This window comes from Urocitellus parryii, chromosome 7, assembly GCF_045843805.1.
Source record: "Urocitellus parryii isolate mUroPar1 chromosome 7, mUroPar1.hap1, whole genome shotgun sequence".
In the NCBI taxonomy this organism is placed as follows: Eukaryota; Metazoa; Chordata; class Mammalia; order Rodentia; family Sciuridae; genus Urocitellus; species Urocitellus parryii.
Window position 1 is genome coordinate 136814203 of NC_135537.1, and position 12954 is coordinate 136827156.

At 38.2% G+C, this 12954-nt stretch overlaps 2 pseudogenes; one reads left to right on the forward strand and one right to left on the reverse strand.

The window, feature by feature from the left end:
- Positions 1-2095: 2095 nt before the first annotated feature.
- LOC144256195 (signal transducer CD24 pseudogene) lies at positions 2096-2416 on the reverse strand (annotated as a pseudogene).
- A 5122-nt stretch (positions 2417-7538) lies between these two features.
- Positions 7539-11148, forward strand: LOC144256257 (olfactory receptor 3A2-like; annotated as a pseudogene).
- Positions 11149-12954: the final 1806 nt, after the last annotated feature.

Genomic DNA, 12954 nt, shown 5'->3' on the forward strand with positions numbered 1-12954 from the left:
GGTCATTTTGACAATATTAATATGTCTATCCAAGGGCAAGGTAGATCTTTCCGTCTAAGGTCTTCTTTAATTTCTTCCTTTGTAGTTTTTGTTGTAGAGGTCTTTCACCTCTTTCATTAAGTTGATTCCCAAGTATTTTTTTTTGAGGCTATTGTAAATGGGGTAGTTTTCCTCATTTCACTTTCAGAGGATTTGTCACTGATATACAGAAAATGCCTTTAATTTATGGGTGTTGATTTCATATCCTGCTACTCACACACATGCATTTTTACATTTTAATTTGTTTATGAAAATACAAGCTATTGCATAAAATTTTATTTTCAGCTTTCTTAAAAACAATCTTTATGTTTGAGCATCATTTAATGAGCACATTCAATGTTATGACTTTCTTATATATGCTATTTTCAGCTTTCTTAAAAACAATCTTTATGTTTGAGCATCATTTAATGAGCACATTCAATGTTATGACTTTCTTATATATGCTATTATTTGCATGTGCCAAAATTTCCTTGACCAATGGACATTTTTATTGATTTTTTAAAAAAAATAAATGACAGCGGAATGCATTACAATTTTTATTACACATATACAGCACAATGTTTTCATATCTCTGGTTGTATATAAAGTATGTTGACACCAATTCATGTCTTCATACATGTACTTTGGATAATGATGTCTATCACATTCCTCCATCCTTGCTAATCCCCTTCCCACTCCTTTTGCCTCCCACTCTTCTTCCCTATCTAGAATTCATCTAATTCTCCTATGCTCTCACTCCCTACCACACTATGAGTCAGCTTTCTTATATCAGAGAAAACATTTGGCATTTGTTTTGGGGGAATTGGCTAACTTCACTTAGCATTATCTTCTCCAGTGCAATCTATTTACCTGCAAATGCCATGATTTTATTCTCTTTTATTGCTGAGTAAAATTCCATTGTGTATATATGCCACATTTTTTAATCCATTCATCCACTGAAGGGCATCTAGGTTGACTCCACAGTTTAGCTATTGTGAATTGTGGTGCTAGAAACATTGATGTGGCTGTGTCCCTATAGTATGCTGTTTTTAAGTCTTTGGGGTATAGACTGAGCAGAGGGGTAGCTGGATCAAATGGTAGTTCCATTCCAAGATTTCCAAGGAGTCTCCACACTGCTTTCCATATTGGCTGCACCAATTTTCAGTCCCACTAGCAATGTATGAGTGTACCTTTTTTCCAACATCCTTGCCAACACTTACTTTTGTTTGTCTTCATAAAAGCTGCTGTTCTGACTGGAGTGAGATGATGTCTTAGAATAGTTTTGATTTGCATTTCTCTAATTGCTAGAGATGATGGATATTTTTTTCATATATTTGTTGATTGTATATCCTAATTTCAAGTGTTTCACTATTATCACTAATAATGCAACCTAGTCTTTGCATCTCTGAATTTTGTCCTCTATTTTGAGGAATGACTACCTTCTAATTTGTGCAAGTACTTTGTCTCATCCAAAATAGTGCACATTTACAAGATCAGATTCCTGTTACTTTGTGACATAAGTACAAATGACTTAATTGCTTATTTTTATATGAGAAAGGAGAAACACATATTATTCTTATTCCCTACTTATAGTCTTCATATTCTTTTTAAAATTTTTTAGTTGTAGATTGCTATAATACATTTATTTATTTATTTATTTATTTATTTTTATATGGTGCTGAGGATCAAACACAGTGCCCTACTCATGCAAGGCAAGTGCTCTACCACTGACCCACAGCTCTAGCCCTTCATGTTCTTTTTCTATGTCTTTGTTTTAAGTGTCCATATTTCTTAAGCCTCATTGGAGGAAATCATGTCTCAGTTTTGGACATTATCTCTTTTTATCTCATATGTAAAACTCCAGCAGATTTAATATTGGAATGCATCATCTGTGAAACCCTTCACATGTCCTTCAATCAATTTGGAATTCTCAATGATTTCTGTACCAATAAAGTCAGGTGTGGAATTGGTAGATTTAAAGCAGACCTGCTTCTTCCTTGACACACTGGATTTCTAGTCACCATTTGGATTGGGTTTAAAAGATGAGGAAGTAGAGACATTTCTTGGCCTGAGTCTCTTAACAGTAGAGATGTAGAAGATAAAGTGAGATCACAAGGAGACTAGCTATTGACTGCAGGGCCCTGCCAGCTGCCTTGTGGGTAGCATTAGTTGAATTGGGAGCAGCCGAGATACTCTGTGAGGAGTTTCTTGAAAGTGTCACAACAGCTGTTTGGTTTGAATAAATCTGCATGTGTAGGAGCAATGCCAGAAGCAGCAGCCCCAGCCTGGCGACTATCACACTACCATGTACCCTCCATCCATGCGAGGTGGGCCCCTCTGGATGCTTGATGCAAGGAGATAGGTTGGCTCCAGAATGGCACAGGCAGAGTGGGGCCATTTTATTTTTAATGCATTTCATAAACACAACACTAATACAGGCCTAACAATATTACATATGTAGTGGAACTCAGCTTAAAAATCAGAGTTACTTCACTTTGGAATTCAGACAGATTTTGCAGCACGGGATCCCACCAGCTTCAACATGCATGGGGATGGGAGAGCTTCCTGCAAGAAGGTAGACCAAGTTCATAGGCCCAAGTCAGTGACAATGCACAGAACACCAGAGAGAGTTCATCTCCTGATGCCAGTCCTCTTTGGCCGACCTCCCACCTGCTAAATTCAAGGAAAAGAACTTCAGCAACAACACCTACATAAATGGTCTATATAAGAGCAATAAGTCACTAGTCATTCTCTTTTGTAGTGTTTATTTCACCCAGTATTGTTTGTGTGGCTCTCTATACCAGTGTCTACAGCTGTTAGTCACTTATTTCCATGATTGCATTGCATTAGTGTTCCATGATGGATCATCTCTTTTCTGTTTGAAGGTATTGTGTTTGCTTCTGTGAACATTCTTGCACACATTTCCTGGTGCACACACACAAGAATTTCTCTAAGGTCTCTAATTAGGATTGGAATCAATACAACTTAGGTTTAAAGAAAAAAATCATTTTCCAATGTGCCCCTCATGTATGTTGAACTTGCTGGGACCTTCCCAGTGCTGCCAAATTTGTCTGAATTCCAAGGTAAAGTAATTTTGATTCTCAAGCTGGGAGCTCCACTGCATATGCAATATTGCTATGCCTGTATTAGTGTTGCATTTATGAAATTCAATAAAAATAAAAGGAATGAGGCAAGGTATATTCAATCAAACAAAAATAATTAGAGAGAGATTGTAGCACAAAATTTGCTGCTCTCAACAGCAGTGTGTAAGAGTTTTGTTGATCTCTGTTCTCCTTAAAACTTGATATTATCTCATTTCTTCATTTGGCTCAAGATAGTAATTGTACAGTGACATTTCCATTGTGATTTTACCTTTCATTTGCTAGATTACCAATAAGTCTGACTTTTCTTTTCTGTTCATTGACCTTTGTTGTTTCTTCTGTGAGATTTCTGTTTATATCCTTTGCCTGTTTTCTATTGAGTCTTTATCTTTTTCTCATTGGTTGCAAAAGTTTTTAATATGTTTTGGATACTTCAGAATAGCTATATGTGCCAAAATGTTTTTTTTAAATACTTGGCTTATCTTTTTACTAATAAAACAGTTTGAAATTTGAGTTAAAGCTAATTTCTTGGTCTTTTTAAAATATATTTAATATTGTGGGGACTTCTTTAAGAAATCTGTACCTTCTAAAAGATCATAAGAGTACTCCATAGAATATATTTAGGAATGTATTATTAGAATATATTTAAGATTGTACGTTGTTACTCTGCAATATAAGTATCTCATCTATCTGAAACTTGGCTTTTTGCATTGAATGTGCAATGAGCAGGAGAATATCATCTTTTTCTCCGTGGATCCTTGATTGCCCCAGGGCTGTTTACCAAGAGGCCTCTTTCCTATCGCTCTGCAGGCTAGCCATGCCATGTGCCCTGTGTCAGATTTCCACATATTAATTACAGGCTGTCTGTTGTGCTGTTTTGGTTTATTTCTCTAATTTTGCTCAAACATGACCTGTCTTAATTACCATGCCTTTAAAATACATTATAATGGGCAGGAGCCACCTGGTAAAACAGAGTTACACCATGGGTGGTGGCAGTTTTTAACTGGAATTGGAATCCAGAGCTGAGGGCTGGGCCTGCGGAGTGAACATGCCCGGGATGTGGCTCCCAGACTTGTTCATTACCTAACAGGTACCGAGTGCTTTGACAAGTCTAATGGCAAACATCTGAAGGCCACTAACCCTTTCCCAATTGTCTAGCACCCTGTAGGTGGAGATAACCAGGACTGCACATGAAGGAGCTGCCATGGGCTGGCACCAACATCAGAGCCTTGAGAAAAAAAAAAAACAGAGTCCCCATGGTGATATGAGGGGCCTTAATTGCTTTTGAAGCAGAGGGAAGAAGAGGGAAGGGAAAATCTTGTGGAAAAGTTGTTAAAATCATGTTTTGAGGCTTGAGTTCCAGCTCTGCCACTTCCTGGATGTATAACATGAAGCAACTTACTAACCTTCTTTGAGCCCCAGTTCCCTCCTCTGTAAATTACAGCAAATAGTCAAATCCCATCAAAGACTTGTCAGGAAGATTAGGTGAGATAATCCACAACATTAAACTAACTATCAGTGATGGCTGTTTGATCATTACTAAGTACCTTACATCTGTTATTTTATATAATTCTCAGACCAACCTGAGTGGTTGGAAATATTATTTTGATTTCATAGATGAGGAGGCTGATGACCAAGAAGTTCCGCAGCTGGTCCTAAGTCACACCATTCACAAATTAGTTTGACAGTAGACCCCATCAGTGTACTTCATGATGCACCAGGATGCCCTGGGAGAGTATCGGGAGCTGGGCTCCTATAGCTAGAGAAATGCACGTTCTCCATCTGATGGGAAATCAGGGTTGAAATGGAGCAGGACACTGAAGAAGAGCCAGATGACCTCTCCACATTTCCTGACTATTAATCTCATCACCAACTTCTAATTAGGCCTAGAAAATTCTAGTGTGGGGTGACATCCCTGGGGACCCCTAGAACCCTCTTAGCTCAATTCAGCTCTTCCACTACCACTTCCAAAATTATTATGGGATCTCCCACCTGCAGAATGCAATCCCAGTAGTCGGCACTAACAAGGTTCTGAGAGGGAAGCATTGCATCCCTGAGGACTCACAGGAAACTGTGTCTGGAGAGAGCATCTCCCCTTTGCCTCTTTCTCTACCTCCTCCTCACCTCCAGGGCAAGGCAAGCCTGGGAGTTGCTAAGCTCTCACTGAGCCAGGAATCTGGAGAAACAAACTGTTTGGTCCAGGGACCCTGGTCTGGCTTTAGCACCACCATTAACTCCATGGGTGACTTTAGAATGATGAATAAACTCTCTGGGCTTCACTATCCTTGTGTGACAAATGTCTTAATAACCCTCTGTTTACCAATGGAACTAATATGAGGGGTGGAGTAGGGAATGGGTGTGAAAACTTTTTAAGAACAATCAAAAGCAACACAAAGTCATTATTGGGTTCATTAAACGCTTGGATTGTTTATATGTTTGTGGCTCCCCAAGGTCCTTTCCTTCCTGGGGGGCTAATTTCTGAGGTCCCCAGAGCATAACATTGCAGAAGATGGAGCTCCATGACAGGATGATCTCATCTCTCTTTTATTCTCTTATATATGGTCCTTCCTTGTTCTCTGGGGCTAGGGCCTGAACAGTGCCTCCAATTCTTCATTTCCCTTCTGCAGAAGCCTTGCTGGCTATCACACCTGTAACAAGGTGAGTACTCTCCAGCAACCTGAGGCACCCAGGGTGTGCCCAAGTGAGCCGAACCTCTCATTTCACAGAGGATTTAGTAGGGAGAGTCTTGCTCAGGGAAACACATCAAAAGAGAGAAAGTGCTGGGACCCTCCTATGTCAGGGCACTTTGCCTACCTTGACAAAGTCTTTGGATGGAAACTGTTTATGTATCTATTGGATTTATGAGGGAATTCACAGCATCCGGCCTTCTGTCAGGACCCATTCCTCAGGAAGCAACCTGGAACCAGAAGCCTACATCAGAAGGCCACATCAAATGATAAAGGGCTTTGTTGAAATGTCGGAGTACAGGACGGTGAATGTTGTATAAGGGTGGCCTGAAGCTCATGCTGGACACCTAGGGATGTTAATCTAGGAGGATTTCTTCACTCAAGGCCATCACCATCTTAGGTGCATAGATGGTGCTCATCCTAGAATCTTGGTAAAGACAAGTTTCACCTCTACAGAGTAAGAATTGTAGATCTTTCTGAGTCGTGCTTTTGGAATTTGGGGGGGCATATGTTTTTTATTCACAGGGCCTACCCCTTATTTTCCAAATCCTTTTGGGCTATTTTTGTGAAAAGGCAAATGTCATATCAATGGATAGATTTAACTGCTCCCAAATGAGTTCTTAGAAATGCCTGCATCTAGACAAAGGGAGCTGAATTTCCTACAGCAGTACATCTGTGCCTTAGACTTAAGCCTATACTGTAAAACCATATCAATTTTTCATCATCTTGCATAAACTCCAGCTCATAAAGAAAAACTTTCCCAACTTCTGCAGCCCAACCTTATGTTCTCTTCCACTGATCTTGTTGATCTTATGGTCTTAATTTCAAAGTTCACTCGCTCATTTATTTCAGAAATATCAAACACCTACTGTACGCAAAGTACAGTAACAGGCATTGAGAATGCAAAGCTGAATCAGGCATACATTTCTCTGAAGCCAGAGTGGAGAAGAGGTGTGTCCTATAGAGGAATGACCCTGCAAGGGGTTAACAGAGATAAGAGCTGTGAGGTATTCAATTCAAGTGTAGTGGGAGTTTAGTGGAAGGAGCTTGAGATGGGGAAGAATCATGAAAACTTCATCAGAGGAGGAACACTTTAGTTGAGTCAAAGGATTTGAGAGCCTGGAGGAAGCAAGAGGATATTCCAGTTAAACAGTTTCAGAAAAGATTAAGGATTTTTAGGAAAGTTTAGGAAACACTACATCAAATGTCTCACCTATAAGAAGTCGCTTACACATCAGATGGCCAAGAATGGACTGTTTATGTCACATACTTGTTGGACATTTGTGTGTCTTGAGAACTGTCTATCAGATTATTTACCCATTTTTAAATCAGATTATTGTTTTTTTTTTCGTGTTGAGTTGTTTGAGCTATTTATATATTCTGGATATTAATCCATTGTCAGATGAATAGTTTGCAAAGATTTTCTTGCATTCTGCTGGCTTTCTTTTCACTCTGCTGATGGTTTTTTTTCCTTTATTTTTCTTCTGTGCAGAAGCTTCTTATTTTGATACAATTCCATTTGTCTATTTTTACTTCTGTCATCTGTCCTTTTGGGGTCTCATCCAAAAGTCTTTGCTTATATCAATACCTTGAAGTGTTTCCCATATGCTTTCTTCTAGAATTTCTTAGTGTCACGTCTTACATTTAGGTTTTTGTTCCACTTTAAGTTGATTTTTTGATGAGAGACAAGAATGTAGTTTCATTCTTCTGTGTATTTATGATGGATTTTCTAATGCTTCCTTAGGAATCAGGAAGTGCCTTTGGGGTACTCAATTAGATACTCTTATCTAATGGCCTCTCATCTGATGGCCTCCTAGTTATTTGGGGGTTAAAAAATGTAAAATGAGTAGGCTCATCAATGGGCACTATTTTGGAAAAATATAAAACCAGAGATCTCATAGGTACAGATCTCTGTGAAGAGAACATAATGGATTAAATTTTCTTCACGCTAAACCCTATAATTCTACCTCAACTGTGTTCCACCTTAGTCTCCTCATTGGTGAAATAAGGGAGTAGATAGTCTCCAAGATCCCAATTAACTTAAGCCAGTGTCCATGGGACCATGTCATGGGGTATACTGAATATAGTTATGGGCACTAGCAAGGACACTGTTGTGTGTAGAAACTGTTCAAACTGGTACTCTATGCCAGTGGATTCCAGAAAATATGACCCTAGATGTGGCCTCCTCATAGTAACTGAAGGTCTACATTACCAATAGGAAATTAACACCATGTATTTTATAATGATCAGGAATTTATCTTCATTATCTCTAGATCATGGCAATGAAAGTTTCAGAGCTCAAAAACTTTGGTTATTGTTATCTATGAGGGTTTTAGCTATATTCTTAAAATGACCTAAATACTTACGGACACGAAAAATATTATCTAGTTACTAAATTTTGAAAGATCCATCAAAGAAAATAAAGTATGGTAAAGCATGCACACAAGAATAAAGTAAAACAGTCCTTCAGCTTCCATTGATGGACACCACAGAGATTAATTTTGGTGGAAACTGACAAACTGGTTAGTTGTTTTGTTATTAGCAGACTTTCTGTGAAGAGAACATAATGGATTAAATTTTATTTTATTATTTCATAGAGCTATATGAAATAATAAATATATATTAAATATATGAAGCATTGTATACTTTTATTTAATCTGTAGGAGAATCAACAAAGCAATCATTGAACCACTATATCTTTGGCCATTAAGGAACTCTGTAATCTTAAGGAACCAAAATATGCAATTATATTGACATAAAATATATATGATTATAAAAAGAATCCAATTCACTGTAGATCACCTGAGGGAAAAACAGAAAAGGAGGAGCTGAGAAGCTCCCATGTTTCCACTGTTGGTGGAATCCATAGTTATTTCCTTCCTGCCATTTTCTAGGCTCCTGTGTCCATACTTCAGGTATAAACTTATTTCCTACATACTCTTAATTTTATGTCAGAAGATATTATCTGCTATGAATTAGAATGTTCCAGTCTTCTAATTAATTATTATCAGTGTTTCACAAATATACTGGCTTGTGTATAATTGCTTTTTATCTATCTTGCCAATTTCTTGACAATTCTATTTCCTAGGTTTGTTTGTTTGTTGCTCTCTTGGGTTGTCATTTAGACAACTTTGTCATTTCCAATTATTCTCTTCTTTCTCCTCTAATGTTTAAACTTCTTGTGTCTTTTTGCCTGAAACTTTTAGAATAATGAAAAATATTCAAAGTAATGAAGACCAGGGCTCTCTTGCTCCTGATTTTAATAGAAATATCACTTTATTTTACCTTTAGGAGGGATACAGGCTTTCAGTGGTCATTTCCTGTTATATAAGGTCACATAAATTACACACTTACATTCCATGGAGCTATAGAAGCGTTTACTTTTTTTTCTCTACATTACAAATGGATGTAGACACTTATGAATTGCCTTTTAGAAAGATTTCCTCTTTTAGTATAATAATATTATATGTTTGTAAATTTACTAATGTTAAATCATTCTCTTTTTTCTATAAAATTTGATTATGATAGGCTTAATTTGTTGTACTTAGGGTTTTCGAATTTTAGCCAAATGAGGGTAGTATAGAATAATTCCACTTTTTATCATTGTTACATTTTAGTATCAGGATTTGGTAATGATGAAAAATGAATGGGAAGGCTCTCTTTATTTCTAAGATACAGAAGGTGTACATGATGTAGACATTCTCTTTATATTGACAAATTTAAAACAATTTGCATATAAATGGAATAAAACTGGAGCCTGCACATTTGAAGTACATTTCTGACAATGTTTTGTTGTTGTTTACTTCTTATTTATTTATTTATTTATTGGTTTATTTCATTTGGGAATGGTTCTGATGGCTGAAGAATCAATCATTTGTCCAAATTTAGGAGCAGATAGTGTTCCATGATTATTTAAATTTCTTTTTCATCTGTGAATACTATGACTTTTTGATTACTAATTTTATATATTTTCTTTTTTTCTTCTTTATATTTGCTAGAGGTTTGTTTTATTTCTAATAGATTTGTAATGATTTATGATCAATTCATGTGTTCTGTTCTTTTTTACTTTTAGCATAATTTTCCCCCCAAATCTCATATAGGACCTCATTCATTGACTCCAGGGAACAAAGTGAGAAAGGACTTAAATACCTTTTGAGAAGAAAGAAGTCCAAGGTAGTGGTGGCACTGGGCAATGCACATGGAAGTGAGGTAAGGATACTACGGTGAAGGCAGGACACAGACAATAAGTGAGGTGTGGCCTGAGGAGTGAGAAATACTCCCTAAGGAATTTGGGGGTTTTGCCTGGAGCAGCAAGTGTAAGTAGGTCAATATATTTTTTATTGACTAACTAAATAATTGAGGCTGATCCCTTCCACTCTGGAATGTCTTATTACGGGGGCTCATTGCCTGGAGCCAATAGAACTGCAGTGACTGAGTTTATTCTTTTGGGCTTGGTGGAGACACCTGGGCTGCGACCAGTTGTCTTTGTGCTCTTCTTCTTTGCCTACCTGGTCACAGTCGGGGGCAACCTCAGCATCCTGGCAGCCATCTTGGTGGAGCCTAAACTCCACACCCCCATGTACTTCCTCCTGGGGAATCTGTCAGTGCTGGATGTTGGGTGCATCACTGTCACTGTTCCTTCAATGTTGAGTCGTCTCTTGTCCCACAAGCATACAGTTTTATATGGAGCCTGCCTCACACAGCTCTTCTTCTTCCATCTGTTGGCTGGTGTAGACTGCTTCTTGTTGACAGCCATGGCCTATGACCGATTCCTGGCCATCTGCCGGCCCCTTACCTACAGCACCCGCATGAGCCAGACAGTCCAGAGGATACTGGTGGCTGTGTCCTGGGCTTGTGCCTTCACCAATGCACTGACCCATACTGTGGCCATATCCACACTCAACTTCTGTGGCCCCAATGTGATCAATCACTTCTACTGTGACCTCCCCCAGCTCTTCCAGCTCTCCTGTTCCAGCACCCAGCTCAATGAGCTGCTGCTATTTGGTCTGGGTATCCTCATGGCAGGTGCACCTGTGATTCTCATCGTCACCTCCTATATCCACGTGGCAGCTGCAGTCCTGCGAATCCGCTCTGCGGAGGGCAGGAAGAAGGCCTTCTCCACGTGTGGCTCCCACCTCACTGTGGTGGGCATCTTCTATGGGACAGGCGTCTTCAGCTACATGCGTCTGGGTTCAGTGGAGGCTTCAGACAAGGACAAGGGCATTGGCATCCTCAACACTGTTGTCAGCCCCATGCTGAACCCACTCATCTACAGTCTCAGGAATCCCGATGTGCAGGGCGCTCTGTGGAGGGTGCTCACCGGAAAGCGAGCTCTGTCATGAAGGGTGTCTCAGGAAGGTAGAAACCATGGGAGTAGTCCCTCCTGGAGTCTTGAACAAGATGACTTTTATTAGGAAGTAGTACTCTTGCTCCCCAAGGAAGCTTTACCTGATGATAGTATACAGTCCTGGACCAGAGCCCTGGGTACTTGCCATTTGGTCCTCTGAACTCTTCCTAGTCCAGATAAAAGGGAACCCAAGATATCTGTATCTTGGGAGGTTCTTGGTCCTGCAGGAAGAACCTTTTATTCATTTATTTTGCTAAGGTCCCCAGAAGCACCAGCAAAGAGTGTCTCTAAACTGGAATGTAACAAGTCACAGCCTAGTGCCAAGAATTAGCATACCCTTCCATCAAGCTCCCCCAAAGCAGCTCCCACCACCTGTTTTCACACAAGGTCCCAAACAGTGACCTAGATCTAGTACAGTATGAATTGAGACATTGATTTCCACTAGCCTGTCAACATTGAAAGATTCTGGGATGCTTAACTGTGGAGAGTTTATATTTCCTTAGGGATTTCTCAATTTTTTTCAAAATGGAAATATCCATTGATTTAAAAATTTTGATTAGGAATTGCACTCATGAAAATGAAAACAAAACAAATTTTTAACAGTAGAAAATCAAAACCTTTACTTTTTGTGCCCTCAATCTTATGAAATAACCACTGTTAAAATTTTGGTGCTTGGGCTAGGGTTGTGGCTCATTGGAAGAGCACTTGCCTAGCAAGGTGAGGCCCTGGGTTCAATCCTCAGCACCACATAAAAAATAATAATAAATAAATAAAGGTTAAATTCTTAAAAAATATTTGGTGCCTATTCTTTTAATTTTTAATACATATATAAATATGTTTGTGTATCTTTATATCAATATAAATATGTTTATGTATATGTTATATCAATAGGGGTATGTTATATCATGGTTGTTATTTACACAGTTCATGGTAGGTAGATTTTAATCTGTCAAATATCTAAAAACTTATGTTTTACATTTTATTGATTGCCCAGTGTTAATTTACAAGTGAATCAAAATTTATTTAGCCTTATGCCTTTTATAGAATTTAAACTGTTTCTAGATTTTCTGTATTCACAATCAATAACATATAGAATATTCTTCAGAGTGTATTTTTCTTTTTTATTTACTTTTATTTTTGATACCAGGGATTGAACCCCAGGGCACTGAGACACATCCCAGCCCTCTTTTTTACCTTTTTATTTTGAGACAAGGTCTCACTAAGTTGCTGAGGCTGGCTTTCAACTGAGATCCTCCTGCCTCAGCCTCCTGAACCACCAGGGTGTTTTTATTATTCTGCAAGCATTTCCATAAGTTGTGATAAGCAAAATTCTTGAGTTGAATTAAATAAAATTTTAGATTTTTATATATAGTTTCCTTTTATTCTACACAAAACTTGCACTATTTTATTATTCCAATGATGAATGAAACTGCTTATTCTCCAAGATTTTGATAACTGTGGCTCTTATAAATAAAATCTACTAATTTTTGATAATATAGTGGTTGAACATTACTATTTATTATTTGATATGTATTTTTTGATGTTCACATAAGAATGAATGTATTTCCAAATATTTATTATTCATGGATGTGTGTTGAATTGTGTTTCTCTAAAAATTTCATATAGAAGCACTGACCCCCAATGTGATTTATTTGGAGATATAGTCTTTAGAAAGTAATTTTGGTTAAATCAGATTATAAAGGTAGAGCCCTAATAGAATAGAGTTATGGCCTCATATGAAGAATCCCTCTCTCCATCCCTCTCCCTCTCCCCCTCTCCCCCCCCCCTCTCCTTTTCATAT